Source organism: Rhodnius prolixus, unplaced genomic scaffold (assembly GCF_049639745.1).
Source record: "Rhodnius prolixus isolate KJV_2025 unplaced genomic scaffold, Rpr scaffold_8, whole genome shotgun sequence".
NCBI classification, from domain to species: Eukaryota; Metazoa; Arthropoda; class Insecta; order Hemiptera; family Reduviidae; genus Rhodnius; species Rhodnius prolixus.
The window spans coordinates 25,869,491-25,890,567 of NW_027411593.1; the positions used below are offsets into that span (position 1 = coordinate 25,869,491).

At 33.4% G+C, this 21,077-nt stretch overlaps 1 protein-coding gene across 2 annotated transcripts in view; it reads right to left on the bottom strand.

The window, feature by feature from the left end:
- The window catches only part of LOC141451047 (uncharacterized), an 86,205-nt gene that overhangs the window by 33,611 nt on the left and 31,517 nt on the right, over positions 1-21,077 (bottom strand). The window contains exon 1 of one of the 2 annotated variants that reach the window (XM_074122067.1): positions 993-1,011. The exons of the other annotated variant lie outside the window; for it this stretch is intronic. The gene's annotated coding sequence lies outside the window, so the exon portion shown is untranslated. Of the gene's footprint in view, positions 1-992; positions 1,012-21,077 lie in introns of those variants that run through there. 2 annotated transcript variants of the gene reach the window in all.

Genomic DNA, 21,077 nt, shown 5'->3' on the forward strand with positions numbered 1-21,077 from the left:
TTCAAAGCTCTTATCTTCCTTGTAAAATCTCTTTCATCTATAGTTAACTAGGTAATGCATACGTGAAGCGGTGCAAGATTTTGAATGAGCACAGAATGCTTTGTAACCTCAAGCCCCACAGGGATTGCAGAAAAAGTCGCTTGCAGTGACTATTATGACGTTGTAAACTTTTGGTTATTTTGCCCAGCGTTCGACGTGTTATGCACGTCATTGTCTGATTTTAATTCCGCACACTGTGGGGAGTTTTTTAAAACTAAATTCCACGCTTAACTGGTTAAAGGCATCATTTAGGTATAATGCACGTTCCTCCGTCTTATGGTTCAGTAAAGAGGATTAAATGAGTTGTTAAAATTTTGTGTTCGAAGAAAATTGCAATATCTCTTTACAATTTGGATTTTTCACTTTTTGAGACTTTTCCAAATATAATACTACAATTGCCTTTATTCTTCGAATGTAACCTTTATTTGTAGAATAAAGGTAGATCTGTAACCTTTATTTGAATAACTTTTTAGGACTACCCCAGGGCATTTTGATGAATGAAGAATTAAATATGGTTTGAAATTTGAAGGTGAAAAAAATGTATAAGTAAAAGAATATCAAGTTCGAGCCATATTTGTTTTTTGTTTTATTCAGAGGACCTCATTTCGAAAATTTGACGTGACCACTATATTTTTATTTATTAGGAGTGATGAAAACAACTTGTCAAACAATATGAAACTGACTTGGCTTACAGAGTGTTGAGGATAGAACAATTTCAAGATCCTCTTTTTTACTTTTAAAATGCTTTAAATAAATTATAGCGAAAGAATTGACGAACAGAATTATTTATTTAAAATGGCATGCCAGGATTAATAACTATTACAAAACTATATTATCCTCTCACATTTCAGACTATGGTCTTAGTATTAAATCAGACTGAGCAGATACCACAAGTGTTACAGTTAATACAACTGAATAACAGTTCCTATAGCTGCAGTGCGGGCAAGGCTTACGTTTAGTCCGTTATTTCTGACAAACACAGTTCTGCCAACCGAGGATCACCGACCTTAACATCGTGCTTTCATTCCATCCTAGCCATTTGCCTAGATTTTGCCAACAGTCTAAAAAAAAAAAAAAAAGGAAAAGTTAGCCATCTGTTTTTCTTTCTCTAACGTAGGAGAAAGTTTCGAGAATATATAAAATGTTCACCAAAAAATTTATGTTTCAGCATCTCAAAAACATTCAGAAAATTAAAAAATATTTGGTGAGAAACACACATGGCTACAATTTCGAGAATTCCAGAAAAATGATTTTTTTAAAAATAAATACGATGTTCAGAAGACTGTTTCGAAAAATCATTCTCAGAAAATTTAAAAAATCTAAATAGTTAATCTAATAATTTCGGTAGTTTTTTTTTTTTTTTTTTTTTTTTTTTTTTTTTGGCGCATCAACAGCTGAGGTTATTAGCGCCCGGAGCTTTTTCCAGTGCACTGCCGGCCTCCGGACAGTGTTCTCTCGTTACAGACAACACTGTCCATCACCGGACAGTGAGCTGTAAGAAGCTCCTAGGAAGAGAAAATCTAAGGGTCAGCTGCTGGATTCGAACCCGGGACCTCCGCGTGGGAGTCCAGTATGCTAACCTCATAGCTAATCCCTTCCCTTTCGGTAGTCTTGATTTATTTTCTAGAACTCGGAAATTAATCAAACATTTATCCACCGTTTTATAATATAAAACACGCGTACCAAATGTTCCGAAAGCGTAAACCTACTTTGGCCTACCACCGCCAGAAAAAAAATTAAATAAAATTATTCCATTCAAAATAAAAAGTTTTTTTTTTGCATTTATTTGCGCTACAATCAGCGCGTAGCGCAAGAATTAACAATGACAACAGAGTAACAAATGAAGCAAACGAGTGGAGAAGTTACCCAGTGGTAACACTCCAAAACATTAGACTGTTAGTCCCACTGTCTTCACTTGAGAGGAGATCACGAGGTCACTGTCTTTTAAAGGCGTCTTGTCCGGGTTATCAGGAAGAGTTCTAGATGAAAGATTTTGAGCTAGAGGATTTATATGAGATTGCAGGTTGAAGTGGACGGTTCTGTATCGTGTTTTAGCATCTTCGGTGACAAAATGAATGTTAAGGACAGTGTATATAGTCAGGTTGGAGATATAAAATGGAGCGTGTACAATAGTTCGAAGCATTTTAGATTGAAGGGACTGAATCCTTTGGAGATTGGAGCGTTTGGTTGAACCCCACAGCTCTATTCCATAAGCTCCAGATGGGTTTCAAAATAGAAGTATAAATCAGTCTTTTGTTGTCCAGAGAGAGTTTTGATCTATCGTCTAAGAGTCTTTTAAGTAGTCCGATAGCGCCTGTTTAGCTCTGTTCTTTTAGGACTAGTGTGGGGATTCCAAGAATGTCTTCGGTCTAAGTAAAGCCCAAGGTAGTGGGCAACATTCACTACTGGTAGAGGTATTAGGTAATAGAAGACTGGACAAAATAAAAGGTAAATTTGATATTTCGCTCTTATCGGACAGTACAATGTTTAGTAAGGCTGATTGGATATTGTTTTAGGGATAACTTATGTATTTTATAACAATTATGCAAGAAGGCAAGAGGTTAAGTGGTACAGAACTTAGCATTGTGTGAAAGTTTAAGAAAAAGTGCAAAAATAAAGATAAACAATTGTTTCAACAACACTCTATGTTCCTGTTTACAACATTTAACTTGTGGAGATTCAATGGACTGAATGGCCATGTCCAAAAAAAGGCATAGATATGACCTAAAATAACAGGATCAAAAATTAGAATGTGAATGGCTGATATTAAGAGAAAAATAAATCCTCCCAAGTTGCTGGACAAAAGAGGAGGGCATGCACTTCATTGTTCAAGTGATGTCCCTAATTCAAGTAATTTTAACTTAATTTTTATCAGTAACTAAATGTTTTGTGCGAAATATTTCGTAAGTTTTAATCTTAGTTTAAGTGTAAATAAATGTGACCATTAAATTAGTTGTTCAAAAATTAGTTGAGTCATTTTTATTTTAAAGTAAAATGATGCCGTCTTTGTACTTAATGATTGATTTCTCGTAATAGTTTCATTTGATATCATCAATCACTTTCTATAAATTTTGGTTTAGATATTACACCAATGGTAAGCTGATTTCTCTGTGATGCTAGCCTTTGAGGAAACCACGATTTCATGATCTAAAATCTGGACCAGATTAAGGAGTCGACAATCTTTTAAGGCCAGAATTCCTGTAGTTCTTCAAAGCTTTCAAAGCAGTCATTGTATGATTGGAAAGAGTAAAACATTAAAGTTCTTATTATAGGAATTACATCTACTATTAAACCTAATATTTCTACCTTGTTTCAGACCTAAAAGAAACACAGTGTAGAATTTAAAAGAAACAAAAATCGATTGTCGGTGAAATGTAGGTTTTTAAGAATATTTCCCGTGGTCTTGGATCCTTCATAACACAATCACTTCGAGATCAAAAATATCTTCACGATTATAAAATCTGCATTTTAAAAATAAGAAAGTGATTATGGGTAATGTGGATATTAATTATTATTTTTTTCCTTTTTTTGTTTAGGACCTCAGACTTGGTACAAGTTTTAGAAGAATGGGCGGTGTGCCTCGTACATCTAAGTGGGGGAGAGAGTTCTTTGACTTTTTTCTGAAGCGCGCGTCCCCTCGGGGCCAGCCTACATCTACCCGCCCCTAAACTTCTATTAGGTACTTCAAACCTAAGTACCCAGTTTTTATTGCTGTTATAATCTTATTCTACAACAAAATTAATTTAGCTAGCTATAATAACAAATAACTGTTGAATTACTTACGCTGTGGATAAATTTCCTGCTTCGTTATAAGTAATACAATTTTATGACAGTTTAAAATGCTCTTATTTAGGTAAATATTGTCTACAAAGTTTCTTCAACAAAGTATACTCTATCCGTGATGGATTACTTAAGCGATTGTAAAAAAAAAATCATTTTAGAAATGGACTAAGAACGAATAAGTACTGTTTATTAAATCATACTTATTGTTGGTAATTAATTTTTAAGTTTTTTTTTTTAACCTAATCTCACAAAAATCGCAACCCCATTAACATCTTATAACGGAATAATTTACGCGATGTCGTAAAACTGGCAATATTCAGTCAGACGAGTTCTAGATCTGGAGTATGGAGAAGTTCAATTGTCATTTTAACGAATGGTGTAAAACTTAATTAGGATGAAGCTTAAGCTCCCAATTGGCCCTTTTGAGCGGATACGCTGGCCTGAATATTAATGAAAACAAAACGAAGGACAAGAAGAACTCTAAAACCCGTACAATTATCCTGGGAGTTTTCTTAACAGAAGAGTATCATGTAGAAGCTGTGAAAGAAAGCTAGATTAGCGTAAGTTATTTTAAATAAAGCAATTTTCATCAGCTTACCAGCCTAAAATTCTTATCTTAGACCTTATGATTTGGATAACCAACAAGAAGGCTGGTGAAGAAGCATTTTGGACAAAAAGACAGATCTAAGCTCGAAGCCACATCTAGAAACCATTGTCTTGTTTGTTACATTATTACCCTACTTGTCTTCCGACATTACCATCGATAATTTCAGTAGGTCGTTAAGCTCGGCATTCTCAATTCAATTTAAGTTAAGTTTAAAAATAAATTCGTGTTTTCTTTAATTACTTACTATTACTTTAATACTATTTATTTAATACTATTAATATATTATATTATACAGTTAACTTTAATACTATTTTAGGCGCAACAGTAGCCGAGCGGTTAGAGGCGAGACCTCCTAGGCTAATGTGTATTGTTGGTTTAGTGGGTTCGATTCCCGGACTTGGCCTTAGATTTTATTTAATGGTTAATATGAGAACTTAATAGTAAAGTATGAGCATCTGCCTCCGTCCACGACACCTAATTGAATAGTTGGACGTAAAGCCCACCTGGAAAAATAGCCATTACCTAACTTTACCATAGTTTTACCTCCAATGTGCATAAATCGTTTTCCTATCTCCCTAACACAGCGGGTATAAACTCATACGGACTTAAACAGAAGTGACTTTGTGAAAAACACTTGGGGATTACAATACATTCATTTCCGGTCCTTCTCTTCCTCTTTTGAGGGGTAAAAGAAAATAGAAATTCTATAAAGTTGAAAAACAAAAAATTTGAACTCGTAACATCAGCAAAAAAAAAATCACTCACATTATCAGCAAATAATCAAAGATCTAACGATGCATAACATTGATGGTATTATCTAAAAGCTAAACTAAAATAGAGTCATTTCTAATTATTGTGACGTCACACACTATGAGAGTATGAATGAGATAGTATGACAGAACAAAGCAGTCTATTGTTCCCCATCGTGAATGTAACACAGGGTTCATATCTTCATTGTGTACTCTACTAATTGGCTGTGTTATCTCCTGGGGAAAATCTAATTTGCCAACTTAAATCTATCTGATGATGGCACTTCTACCAAAATTTCTCCTCCAATAAACATTCTAATGATGGTGAAAGTAAATAGAAAACGTTTAAATTTTACTTTTGGAATTATTTCTTACAAAGTGTATTTTGGTATTGGACAGATATTAAGGGAAGATGTCAATTCATTTGTTTAACATTAAAATGTTCCAAGTTTTTCTTTAGACTAAGGTGGGTGGGTGTTGGTCTAGTGGTCAAGAGTGTGGCTTTGTGTGTCGGAGATCCCCAGTTCAAATCCCGCGTATAACAATTTTTTATTTATTAGAAAAAATTGTTGGTAGTAAAGCTTCCAACTACCACGACGATTGGTAGTTGGACGTTAAGCCCCGCCTGAAAAAAATTGACGATTACTTTACTTTAAAGGAAGATGTCGGTCAATTGTTGGGCAGTGATGCCAACCTATCAGATTAAAAATAAGCTAATTACGAGATCAAAAATGGAAGCCAATCAGAAGCGAAGTAAAATTAATAACAGCCAATCAAGTCCTATTAATTTGGTTCATTTTCTGGAAATATTCAATTAGCATATAAAAACGTTGAGCATTTAACGAAGTAATGGAATAAAGAATAATCCAAAGAGATAATATGATTTTTCAAACATCAGTGGAAGAATATGAATTATCCATAAATAACATCAGTTCGACAACAATCACCTAATCATTTTAATTTAAAAAAAAAAAATTCTAATTGATTGTATTTAAATTGATTTTTAATTGATGTAACTGATTCTGTTGATTGTATTTAAAGTTTGAAGTCCAATAATTAAAGTGATAAAGAGAGCTAAAACTAGAAAAGTTCTTGAATTAATTATCATGCTGGCTAAATTCAAATTTAACAAAAACCCTTTTAATGTTTTTCTTATCCTAATGTAAATTTAGTACAATTTAGTTCTAAATTATAAGCAAACATGCAAGGCTTTCTTGCAAAGGTCTCAAAAATCTGTTTGCATCCCCTCCATGGGCGTCTTCTTGATAGATTATCTACTAAGCCAATTCAGTTAGACGCTGTTTCTTTGACTATCTTTGAACTAAATATCCCCTTTTTAACTAAATCCCCTTTTAACTGCACGTTAGGGAAAAGATTTCTTTTTCGCTTCAATTCGTAATTCTAATTTACCCACTTTCATCGCCTTTACTGTTTTTGCAAGGCTAACCAACAATTTGATGAGGGTTTTCTTTATAAGAACAGAAAGCAAAGTGACAGGGTGTTCACTTGAAAGCATACTTTTTGAAATTAATAAATCGCTTCTTGGTCTTCTAATGCATTTAAGATTAAAGTAGAGGAATAGGGCGTTTTAATCTTAATCGTAACATCAATTTTTCTTACAATGGATAGTGGAAGTGATTGTAAATTGACGGTAATATACAGGGGTTGTTCATTTTAAGACGGCTCAAATGCATTTCATGCTTGAACGGTTAATCTGAGCAAAAAATGGTAGAGGAAAAATTTGTTGCCCGTCACCACTAGTTTCAGAATATGTGACTTGATTTTAGATTCCTGCCTCATACGCGACTGACGAGCGACCAAAAGTGAGGGTTTTCAATTGATCCCCATTTTCATATACACAGTTTTAAAGAGTGTAAGTTATGAAAGAAACCAGAAACCGCTATTCGATATCTTTAAAATTAAAGGTGCTAGGCCATTTCAAAATCTGATATTTATTAATCATATTTCAATTATTTAACTTGTTATCGAAGAGAAAGAAGAGCACGCGATAGGTCATTTTTATGTATTTTTTCATCCTCTTTCTACTGAAAATATTGCCAAGGCAGTAAAGCTAGTATTTTTCTTAATATCGGGAAATAAGTCGTTTTCCGAGTGATATTTCTAAGAAAAATCAAATGTTAAGAGCTTTAGATGTTCTCAAGCATACGCAAAATGGCTAAAAATTAATGTTACATCTGTTATAAACAAGAAGGTTTAATAATTATTTAGTAATTTTGGGAGAGTTGCGTTTAATTAACAAAAAAAATTGGAAACCTCCTGCCACATATTTAAGTGATCAATATCTTTCATATAAAGGATCAAACTTATTCCTTAATTTATCAAATAATGCACTTTACTCAACTTGTGCAGCATCCTTCAAAGGTGCCTCCTCAGATACAGAGAGCAGTTGATAACCTTCTGGCCTAACCTGGCTTGCGAGCCAGAGGAGTTACCTTTCAAGGCACAGTGCATGCTGAACAAGGTAGTGAGTTTGATTAAAAAAATGGTGCTTGATCATCTCTTTTCAAAATGAATTACATAATTCCAAATATACAAAAAAGTTTCATTTTTGGCCTAACAGATAGTGTAATTTATGTGCTTAAAAAGTGTACCACTTTTTGTACTAACGTTTAAAATTTAAGCTATTTTGAAATTTAAATAGATTTCTGTCATCTACTTATTTAAGGGACGAGTGGGCAATGGAGAGCTTTTATAGTACGCTGAATCTAGAAAAAGTTAATTTCATTTGCATATTAACTAGAGAAAAGAACAGATCGATTGTTTCATAATCAATTTTGCATCGAATATTATCTTCTTTTTGAAATAAGGGAGAACATTATGATTTTGAGGTTTACCCGAAATTTAATTTATGTTATTATTTAGAATTTATTATCCCCTCTTTGCCGTAAAGGTGAACATTATGTATTTTTAGAGCATTCAAATAATATAATTCTTCCTCAGTTTTGATAGTAGTACGGTAAGTTCATTTTAAAGAAGTAAAGAAGTACATTTACAAACGCTTATCGGTGTAATAAGAGCGCATTTCTGCGCGTTCGTTCCAAAGAATTCACTCAAGAATTATACATAATCCGACCTTGCATCAATTAGGCCATGCAGGAGCTATTTAGATTCATAAATCTGGTTATATTGGCACAAACCGGATTGTATCCGGTAGTAATTGCTTGAGAATCGCTAAATACTGTACGATTTCTGAAAACGGCTAGCTGCTATTGCATCAAAGTTTGACGTTTAAAAGGTATGCTTCAATTTTTTGAGGCCCTGATGAATGTAAAAGACTGAAAGAAGCCTTTTGAAGCCCCTTAATTTTAGGGTAATTAGTAAAAAGTCGAGAAACAATTTAAAAATCTTTATTAAAGATGCCTTAAGGGGCAGTCTTTCACTTCTAACCACTAGAGTGGTGTCTATATTAATATGCAAATTATTGCATATGTACATCGCATAAATAATGAGCTCTTTCTTTTCCTCAGCTGGATGTGCAGAGCTGGCGGGTATGCACTACTACTGGAGAAAATGAAGAGAAAGAGCATCATGATGAGTGCGTGGCAAGCAGAGTTGCCTGGCAGTGCGTTGGACGTTCGACAGAGCGGAACACAAGACGACGTGGCCTAGCCAGATCTGGCAACACTGTCCATTCCCGCGCCCGCCGCCACCCAGTAATAATCACTGCATCTCGCCCGCGCGCGCGGGCTACGGTCGCCGCCCAACAGGCACTTCTCTTCAACACACCGCCAAATATCTTTCTCCTCTCCTCTCTCTCTTAGTCTGACATAAAACACACACTAACACCGTCCACACAGACAGAGGCTGCCCTTTCCACCCATACCACTGTTTATTTATTACCCAGATATCATCTACTCCTTCGTCTCCTACTTTACCTTTCCCTCTACAAACCCTTCCCGCAGTAACTACATATATCTGTGTTCCTCTATCCAACATTCTAGTCTCCACACTCTATAAACCTATGTTCTAATTTACTTTTAATGCCCAATTTTAAAACATTTTTCTTTTGTACGTACACATACCTTGTTACCATTTATTTTTCACATACAACCAAACTGTAAAAGAAATTATTTATAATCAATCAACTAAATAATTTCAGATTATTGTATTAAAAAAAAACAAAAATTTAACAACACATACGACTATTACCACAGTAAACTAGTATTATATGTTCGTTAAACTAAGACTTTGTTTTCAACAGATAGTTGACTTCAATATTCTTCTTGTACGAGGTCTGTTCAAAAAGTATCGCGAATTTTGTGTTTTTTTAAATATTATTAATAGATATTCATGAATATCTATTTTGTCCCCTTGAAAGTAATTCGCATCAGATACTATACACTTGTGCCAACGTTTTTTCCAATCCTCGAAGCACTTCAAAAAATCATTTTTTATGATCTTGTTCAGCTCCTCCTTCGATGCCGTCTTTACCTCCTCAATCGTAGCGTAGCGTCGTCCTTTCATAGGCCTCTTCAGTTTCGAGAACAAGAAAAAGTCACAGGGGGCCAGATCTGGGGATAACGGTGGCTGCGGGATCATTAGTGTGTTGTTTTTGGCCACAAATTCGCGTCGAAATTGAGCAACCTCCCAAATGCCCAAATCATTGGTAAAAATCGAATGGGACGAGCTAATCGATATGTTTAAGTCCTTAGCAACTTCTCTAACAAGTGATTCGACGATTGGCCAATACTATTTTCTTCACTACATCAATGTTTGCGTCTGTTGTTGACGTGCTCGGGTGTTCCGACACGCTCTTCGTCGTTCACATCTTCATGGCCCTCTGAGAACCTTTTTGTACCACTGTTAAACGTTGCTTCGGTCCAAGGTAGCTTCACCATATGTCACAGTCAACATTCGGAATGCGTCCGCGCGCTTAATTTTGTTTTTCACATAAAAGATTCTTTGATCCATTTTTTTTTGGAATAGGCAAAAATCGATGACGAGCCAAAACACGAGACATGATTACCAACATAACGCCAAAAAAAAAAAATCGAAAATCGAATATAAGTAACCCGCGGAAATTCAAAATTCGCGATACTTTTTGAACAGACTTCGTACACTTAAAAGTAAACATTACTGTTGAAGGAAGATTGGCATCACAACTCCACCAGATTCTACATCATTATAATCTCTGAAATAAGCAAAAAGCTTTTAGACCAAACTAGTGGAACACGTTTAGTCTACATTCAAATGAATCCCATCGACCAGTTATTCAAAAAAACAACCGAAAACATTAAAGTCTTTTTATAAAGTTGCAACTTAAGATGAACTAAGATTCTTGCTAATCGGAATTTTTGGTACAGAACCGTACAATATCTGAAATGGCGCTTTACTGGTAAGCACCTCTCACGAAGAACCCCACGAAAGTTATGTTGCTTGAGAAAAAGGTTGAAAAAAAAAAAAGAAAATTAGTCATAAATTAGAATACAAATCATAAAGAACTGTTATTTACAAAACGTTTTAACTCTGAACAATCGATTAACTTAGCAACTACCATCAGCGAGTTTTTTCTTTAAATACAGAATTTTGGTAACATATTTTTATCCTGACATATTTCAAACGTAATAATTTATAATCCATAAACTTATTAATGACGTAAAACCTTCTCTAAACAAAAGTGCCTTTGATCAAATTTTCTTGGTTCAAATTTTGGTCATAAATGTGGATTTGAAAGTGGGAGATCCCCAGTTCGAATCCCGTGAGTAACTACTTTTTGTTAGAAAATAAATTTAGTAGTAAGTATGTGCTTACGCCACGACACCTAATCAGTAGTTTGACGTTAAGTTCTGCCTAAAAAAAAAAAAAATAGGCGATTACTTTAATCATTCATTAAAAAATATAAATATATAAATTCGTAAAAATCCTCAGCCATTGTTATTCTAAAATAGATTATATATAAATAGAATTACGAGGGTCGTTTGAAAAATCCGTGAAAAAATAAAAACTACTTAATTTTTTGGGGTAAACCTTTTTTATTTTTCAACATAGTCTCCTTTTAGGCTTATACACTTCGTCCAACGCTGCTCTAGTTTGTTGATCCCTTCCGAATAATAGGATTTGTCCAAGTCTGAAAAATAGCCATTCGTTTCTGCAATCACCTCCTCGTTTGAATAAAATCTTTTTCCCGCCAGCCATTTCTTCATTTTGGGGAACAAATAGTAGTCCGAGGGAGCCAAGTCTGGAGAATAGGGGGGATGTGAAACGAGTTGGAACCCTATTTCCATTAATTTTGCGACCACAACTGCTGAGGTGTGAGCTGGTGCGTTGTCGTGATGGAAAAGGACTTTTTTGTGGGCCAATCGTGGGCGTTTTTCTTGCAGCTCGGTTTTCAAACGGTCCAATAACGATGAATAATATGCACCTGTAATAGTTTTACCCTTTTCCAGATAGTCGATGAGGATTATTCCTTGCGAATCCCAAAAGACAGTCGCCATAATCTTTCCGGCCGAAGGAATGGTCTTCGCCTTTTTTGGCGCAGATTCCCCCTTGGTAACCCATTGTTTAGATTGTTCTTTGCTCTCAGGAGTGTAGTGATGTATCCATGTTTCATCCACAGTGACGAAACGACGCTTTAAGTCCTGCGGATTCTTCTGGAACAGCTGCAACCCGTCCTTGCAACACTTCACACGATTTCGTTTTTGGTCAAGCGTGAGCAATCGCGGCACCCATCTTGCGGATAGCTTTGTCATGTCCAAATGTTGATGCAAAATATTATGTACCCGTTCATTCGAGATGCCCACAGCACTAGCAATCTCAAGCACCTTCACTCTTCTGTCATCCATTACCATATCATGGATTTTATCAATGATTTCTGGTGTAGTAACCTCAACAGGGCGTCCAGAACGTTCAGCGTCACTTGTGCCCATATGGCCACTCCGAAAATTTTGAAACCACTTATAAATTGTTCTAATAGAAGGTGCAGAGTCACCATAATGTTTATCAAGCTTCTTTTTAGTCTCCTGAGGCGATTTGCCTTTCATAAAGTAGTGTTTAATCAACACACGAAATTCTTTTTCGTCCATTTTTTGAAAATCACTCGACTTCCTCGATTCAAACGAATGCCAAACACAAAGAAATAGACCGATCTGGCTGAAACTTCGTGTGTTCTTCCAAGAGATGCTACTAACTAAACATAACCTCGATACGCGCCAGTGGTGCTATCTCTCTGACTTTGCACGGACTTTTCAAACGACCCTCGTAATATAAATATTAAATCTGAAATATATATCCTCGTATACATAAAAATTCTAAGCAGATATAATAATAAATTAGAGAAACATATCTACGAGATTAACGCCCCATATAAATTAAATTTTAAAAATCCCAATTCACGGTGCGAGAGATACTGTTTCCAATTAAGATATTCTAAACAGATCTGTGTTACAAAATTTTTAAAATATAATAGTTCTTAGAAATATTAATTAATCTTAATTAACTTAATTGGATTAAAACTTGTTTAATAAAACTTTTCTAAATATTATTGAAGTAAATATTAAATCGAAAGATATACGTGATAACTATTAGTTAAACAAGTCGAAAACTAAATAAGGTCTTAATCTTTGGTAAATCCCACGTTAATGAATAGAGAAAACTTACCAACACATTTCGGAAGTATTGTACGGAGATTTGTTTGCTTCCAGTCCAAAGTAAACAAAGTAAAATAAAGAAATAATGAATATTTACATTTCTAGTTAAACATTCATGGATTCTGTAAGCGAGTGTTAGAAGTAAGTGCCAGTTGTTTACTGTCTAGTTATTGTAATTCCTTCTTAGCGCATTAATTTCTACATGTTCTTTTTTTTCCAATCGTTAAATTTAAAAAAATGGAATATATTTTCATTTAATTACTAGCTTAAATTATTAACACTTTCTCCACGTTGTAATGTTAATGAACATTAATTAGAAAGTATTTTTTTTTTTGGCTACTGTACGACTAATCGTACAGAGGTTAACTTAATAATTTAACAATATTTATTCTTATTAGGATAATAATAATTTATTAATATCAGGAATAACGAAAACAACTCAACGTATTTATTGCCCTATTCCCATAAATAGGATTTATCAACTTGTTTAAAGCACGAACTAAAATAGTATCTTGTTACATAACTACTAATAGTTAAGAAAGGGGCCATCAAGCATTGTGAATTCACTCTTGAGTTAATCTCAAGTGATTTTCAAAGAGGAAAACGCAAAGCAGAAGAAATATAAACAAAAAACAATCTCTTCTCTTAGAATTTTACGATCCAAAGAGGTTAACTTAATAATTTAACAATATTTATTCTTATTAGGATAATAATAATTTATTAATATCAGGAATAACGAAAACAACTCAACGTATTTATTGCCCTATTCCCATAAATAGGATTTATCAACTTGTTTAAAGCACGAACTAAAATAGTTTCTTGTTACATAATTCTGATCTATTCAAATTTTATATTTTAATACTAGGTACTACTTTAAATTTTTCAACTTATAAATTTTAGTGTAAATATACAGGGTGTTCATTTTAAGACGGCTTAAATGCATTTCATGATTAAACGGTTGATCTGAGCAAAAAATGGTAGAGGAAAAATTTGTTGCCCATCACCTCTAGTATCTGAATATGTGACTTGATTTTTAGATTCCTGCCCGCATACGCGGCAGACGTGCGTCCAAAAGTGAGGGTTCGAAGTTGACCACCATTTTCATATACACAGTTTTAAAGAATATAAAAAGTTATGAAAGTAACCGGAAACCGCAGTTTGATATCTTCAAAATTAAAGGTTCTAGGCCATTTCAAAATCTGGTATTCATTAATCATATTTCAATTTTTTTACAATGGATAGTGGAAGTGATTGTAAATTGACGGTAATATACAGGGTTGTTCATTTTAAGACGGCTCGAATGCATCTCATGTTTAAACGGTTAATCTGAGCAAAAAATGGTAGAGGAAAAATTTGTTGCCCGTCACCACTAGTTTCAGAATATGTGACTTGATTTTAGATTCCTGCCCGCATACGCGGCTGACCAAAAGTGAGGGTTTGCGGTCGACCCCCATTTTCTTATGCACACTTTTAAAGAGTATAAAAAGTTATGAAAAAAAAGGAAACCACAATTTGATATCTTCAAAATTAAAGGTGCTAGGCCATTTCAAAATCTGGTATTTATTAATCATATTTCAATTTTTTAACTTGTTATCAAAGAGAAAGAAGAGCACGCGATAGGTCATTTTTATGTATTTTTTCATCCCCTTTCTTCTGAAAATATTGCCAAGGCAGTAAAGCTAGTATTTTTCTTAATATCAGGAGATACGTAGTTTTCCGAGTTTATTATTTAACCATTTTGTGGTATGCTTGAGAACATCTAAAGCTCCTAACATTTGATTATTGCTTCGAAAATCACTCGGAATACTACTTATCTTCGGCTGCGGTGCTGGGGCACAGGTTCCGTCCCACTATTTTAATCTTAATCTTAAAGAGTTACTTGTGGATAATGAATTTCCTTTCAGCTCAATTTTAATAACACATATAATAAGCCGCTCCTTTCACTGAAAACTGTGGTTAGGATCGTCCATTACACCAAAATGGTACTTCTAAAAAAAATATATAAATAACCACCTCTCTACACAGAAGTATCCAAAATCGAATTTTCCAGATCTAAAAAGTTTCGAAATGATAACTCCGGTAGATCGCTTTTGACTTGAACCATACAATGCCATACTCTGACAGTAACTAAGCGAAAAATGGAATTACAACTTCTGCAATTTTTCGTTACAGAGAGTTTGAGTAGATACACAAATGCAAAACAGTTTTTACAAACTACTTTTTCACACTCAAGGGACCATAAAATAAATAGTTCTGGTGTAATTTCAAAATCAAAAATCCGCACGATTACAAGAGGAAGAGTTAGAAAAAATTAAAAAAATAAAATAAAGTGACTATGAGATTCGTTGGTAGTGTTTATGATTAATTTTAGCATTAAAATTAAATTTTTCTCAATAAATTACAACGCTCGATAGAGAATTTGAGAATATATATTATCATTTTTGCTAAAAAAAACTCTCAAAGTTTAGATGACATCATAAGTTGGCCCAACCAGCTGACCAGCTTCACCATTACTGATGAAAAAAAAAAAAATTATTTAAAGATGGGCGAATGACCTGAAACCGGTCTAAACACCCGCAAAATATAGTTTTGCTCTAAAAAAAACTCTTAAATTTGGTTTATTTAATTTTTTTAAATGGCAGTTAAAGGAATGCTTTCAATAGATTACCATCATCCGCACGATTAAAGACTTGTTTTTATGAAAACATTTACAGAGGAGCGTGGGCAGAGCCGTTCCACAAAGGCGGACTTGTAATTTACTAGTGGATCCCTCTCTTTTGGGCACCATCATCAAATAAATTAAAAAATAAACATACTAAGAGTAGTATCTAATTCGAAAAATTGATGGTTGAAAGTGGTCCCCAGTGTAATCAGTGCCAGTGGTGGTAAGTACTAAGTAAATGGTACCTTAATAAGGAGTACCAGCTGGCCAAAATAGGATAACAACCGCAGAAAATTGTTAAATTCTTCGCAATGTAAGGCGTTACTAAGAAGACACTTTATACGTTAAATGGAAGAACAAGAACTTGAAAATAAAATAAAATTACAAAGAAATAGTATTTTTTCTACAACTCTTTTTTCAAAAAACGTAATCTAAGTTCCTAGTTAACAAATTAATTTAAATTCATGTCTCTTTAATCAAAACTATTTACAGCATTTAATTCACAAGGTTCGTAAATTTGGTGTACGTATTTGCCCACCTTGTATGATGCATCAAAATTGATAAAGAGTTCATCAATCATTGCTTAGAATAAATAGGGCAAACTCCCTTCCATAAAAGGCACAGCGTAGAGACTTCTAAAATGAAAATCCGTACAAAATGTCGGTACGAATGACACTAGATTCATGAAAATCGGTTCACGCGTCTATAATTTGAAACGATTGCCATACTTCCCCTTAATAGGTGTAAGAGTAGAACGTCGCTTTAATGTTACTTATGGGGAGCCCTAACCCTTTTATCCTACTAAATTTTCTCCAAATCGGGCTGAGATTTACAGAGTTATTAGTAATTTGTAATTTTGGAGGGGGCCTAACTTACCTGGGGTTAACTCCTCTCCCATTCAATGTGCAATGTCGAAACCCCCCAAAAAGGCACATCTACATGAAATTCCAAATCGAATGACTCCTCATTCATGAAAATCGGTTCACGCGTTTTGGCGCTACGTTGTTTACAAAAAAAAGGTAACAACAAGAACAATTTTTGAAAAAGCCGTTTTTGCTCATTTTCAGCAACTTTTTTTTCTCAAATCTATTAGATCTGGGTGGTTGCAAAAAAATTACAGCTATAAAGGAGTGTTTGCTCTATATTTTAAAGAAAATTTGGAAATTTTATCTTTTATAGAAAAAGAGAAAAAAATTGTCAAAGTTGGGTGTTTTTCAACGTTACGCTTTTTCGTGCACTTTTTGACGATCAACCCTTATACAACTGTCCTACCGGACAGTTTTAATAAATAAGTCGTGCCACCATTACTGCAAGCAAAAGCCATGTTTTTTCTATGTAAGTAAGGCTTTCTATTTTCATAAGGCATCTCGATAAACTTAACAAAATTATTTTATAAGCTAGTAACTACAATATTTTTTTAATATTATTAATTTTATTGGTCGTAGCACGAATCTTTTTTTTTTAATTCTATTTTTTGACCAGTTTCGAAAGATCATCCATTATCACAGGATGAATCATCAGTTAAGTGTTGTTAAAATTTGACTTATACTGCGTTTCTAACGCTACCAAAAAAATTGAATCAATAAATCTCAGTTGGACGGAAGTTGGTCACAGGTCAGAAATACTATGGGGACTATTTTAACCACTTCATTATCATTAAACTCTTTTTTGAGAATTCAACCCAATCGCTGTTCAACCTCTTTACTACGTCTAAAAGAAAATTGGAATTCATTTCCCTCGTGTTTGTTAATTTTGTTTTACATTTGCTGAGGAGGTATTTTTCTTTTATTGTTGACGTCTTTACTTTTTTTAAAAGGCAATGAACTTCTAATAAATGGTTCCAATTATATTTTCTATTATTTTATTAATTTAAAAAAGCCATAGTAAATATGAAAAACAAATTTTTCAAGCTAAACAAATCCACTAGCAAATTAAATACACATTTTTATATTAGAAATAAATTACCGAGGTCACATTGGAAAAGCTAATCAGTTTTTTTTTTTGTATGAGATCTTGAATAAGGAAATTTTAAAGAAAACATTTTTCCTTAAAATACCTTGAGTTGACGTCATAAAAACGTAATTATTAAACTTCAAATTGCACGAAATACGAGTAATTTAATGGTGTAGCGCTTTTAACATCAGATTTTTAATTGGATAATTTTTTGATCAGACTTTGCTGATTTGTATAATTTAGATTAATAGTAGTATAGAAATTAATTCCAGATGGTTTGGAAGCTAAATTAGATAGCAAAGCGCAGAACTATAGTCACAAGTTTTGCTACGTACAGATAGAAACAGCAGTTCGCAACGCTTATCACATTTAACCTGATCAAAGTCTACACAATTTCAACCAGATCATTTGCATACAAATTATGACACTTTCAACTAACTCTTACTCTACTAAAATGAGAAGGTACTGTGATCGTGCAGGATTTTCTATAAAAAGAGTTTGCAATTGAAATAACCGTTTTTACACGAGTTGTTTTTGTTTTTTTAAACGGGTCTGTATGTGAGTTACATAACTAAGAAACAGGTAAATTGAAGTAAGTTCTAATTTGATAAGTCAAATCAGTGTCCACCATGAAGCTTTTTCTTTTTAATTTAAGTTACAACGGCATTAACGATATCTATTGCTTAAATCTCTTTCTTGCGCACAAGTAGAACTATAAATTTTATTTGTAAAACTTTACCCAAGAATATGCCAAGAATTTAGTGCTTAAAGTACCATCTGAAGCCTCAATATCTGCATAATGTAATTATAATTAAATATTTAAGTAAAATTCTAAATTTGACAAAAATTGTTAGAGGCGGAAGTGCCATTTTTCTGGACAAATTTCGTAGTTTAAGCTTCAGCTTTTTTTTAAAGTAAAACTAGTATTGTATTTTTAAAACATAAAATCATTACTGTTTCACACCAAATATACAAAAAAAATTAATTTCTTTAAATTATTGAATAAAAAGAAGAAAACTGTTAACATTTATCTTGCTAAGCACAAAAACTATAACTGCAGAAATACAGGCAACCGACAGTGAATGCTCAATAGAGCCGAATGTAACTGCCTTGATCACGTGATCACTCTAATCTAACACGTGCCTCACAACAGATAACTAACTTCTCACTTATCACCATTGAAACATACACAACATTTACTTCTCTTTTTCTAATTTTCTCCTTATTCAACTGCAAAAGTAAATTGAAGTAGAAAAATTTAAATTCAATATGTACAGTGACTCCCATTAATATTGGGACACCTATTACAAAATGATTTAAAAGAAAAATGAAAACAACATACAAAAGTTTGGATTTTTTTTTTTTTTAAATTACATTAGCAACATCTGTAGAAATTATATATAAGTATAAATCGATGAAATTCCAAACTGTTAGGTAGCACTTTTTGAAAAAGTGTGAAATAAGGCTCTCAAAAATATTGGGACACCAGAAGTGCTAGAGTTTAAATGTTCAATATTTAAAATCTCCTACTATTTAATATTTGGTTGGTAATAATTTAATAATTGCTTTTTGACTTACAATAGCCCTCAAACGATCAGGCATAGGTGAAACAAGTTTTTGGTTAATTCAGGTGGTGTTTTTTTCCCATTCTTCCAGGAAACATCGTTTTAATTCAGTTTTGTTAGATATTACTCGTTTGCTTAAAGCACTAGCTAAATATTGCCATAATTGTTCAATGGGATTAGGATCTGGTGACTGCGGAGAGGTTTGGAAAACTTTTCGGCAATTATATAACAGTCACTGACGTATCACCCAAGCCGTAGGTTTGGGGTCGTTATCTTGGTAGAATTTAAAAGACCCTAAAATACCCAATTTTTTGGCACTTTTTCCAAATTATTTTTTAATATATTACTATAAACTATTTTGTCCGACATTCCATCAATAAACACTAATTCTCCAAATCCTGATGCGGACATCCAGCCCCAAACCATAACTGACCCACCTCCACCCGGAGGTGCAGCTTTAAAACCCTTTAATGTTGGCTGTAAATTCTTCTTTTCGAGCTCAGCATTCGCTTTCCTCCAGCCCATAACCCATCCATCTGACTGGAAAACATTAAATTTTGATTCATCGCTAGAGTATATCATTCCAAAAGTCACTATTTCCATTAAAACATTTTTTGGCAAATTTCACTCTCTTAACACGATTTATCTTACTGACAAAAGGATTCTTCCAGGCTATTCTACCATGATAGTCGAGTTTTCTTAGCACTCTCCGAACAGTTTCTGCCCCTTTTTTGCTTTCTAAACATGTCAAAAATTTCACATTGAAGTTTTGGAGCACTAAGTCGGTGATCTTTTTTAATTCTTTTAATATATAACGCTGCTCTCTGCTGCTCTCTCTCAGAGAGCAGTTGAGGACGGCCTTTTTGTGGGGTTGAAACAATTCTTTTTTCTTTTTGGTAACGCTGAATGATGTTCCACGCAGTAGATGTTTTAGGTCCGATCAGTTTTTCTGTCTCTCTAACACTTTTTATTGTCTTTGTGCAAAGAAATTATAATATTTCTTTGTTCAATCGTTGTATTTGTATTTTTGCGCGACATGTTACACCTGGCTTGATTTATATAAACTAATTTAATTATTAATTTCATATTGAATATATGCTTAAGGTAAATATTTACAAATTGTATAAATATTCGGGCAAAACCTTGGACAAACTATAAATTATAATAGTGTCCCAATATTTATGAGAGGTAGAATTTGCACTTATTATAATATATATATTTTTTAATCTACCAAAACATTTTTATGTAATTATTTAAATAGTTTTTATTTAATTAATAGTAATTATAAAATGAAATGAATTTATAAAAATTTGAATAAATGGGTGCCACTTTTAATTTTCGTCAATTTTGAACTTCTGTATGTACTGTCCCAATATTAATGGGAGTCACTGTATATTTAGTTATTCATCAATTGTAATAAAAATTTAAAACGATAAAACTAAAGTTTATTAACTGAGATGATTATAAATGTCAATTATAAAGTGCAAGACCATTAAAACAAAACAAACCAAAAATCAAACTTATTGTTTGAGTTATTGCTAGGACAAACCACAGTCTGACAGATAAGTTATCCTGCAAGAATCTTCAGTACGGGCAATCCAATAAAACGTTAAAACATGATCCTTCAGGCAACACGATCAGCAAATAGGTTCAAATTTGCTAACTTTATAAATGTTTACTTATATTTTATCAGTACTTAGGGATGTAAACAAAACTTAAAGGAATAATCATAATAATTATCGGGTTTAAATTGAATATAAATTAATAGCTGATATATGTAAAACAAAACCTTAATTTCAGGTGTTGCTAAATAAGAGGCGATGAAAACAATCATTTTTAGCTGATTATGTCGCCATGAACTGGAAAATTGGTGCACAAAGGAACCTAATCTCGAGGTAAAGGATCATGATTAAGATTTGGAAAGTTTGGACAGCTTTGCTCTTCTATGATCGTTGATGGACTCCCAGTTACTGATTTCTTAAAAGAATTAAAAAGACCATTCTGACAACTAAAAGGCGTTATTATTGGCTGATTAGGCTTTCAAGGCTCTCATCAGCAGGAATTGACGCTTTACAAATGACCTAAGCTCACGTGTCGGAACTCTGTGGGACA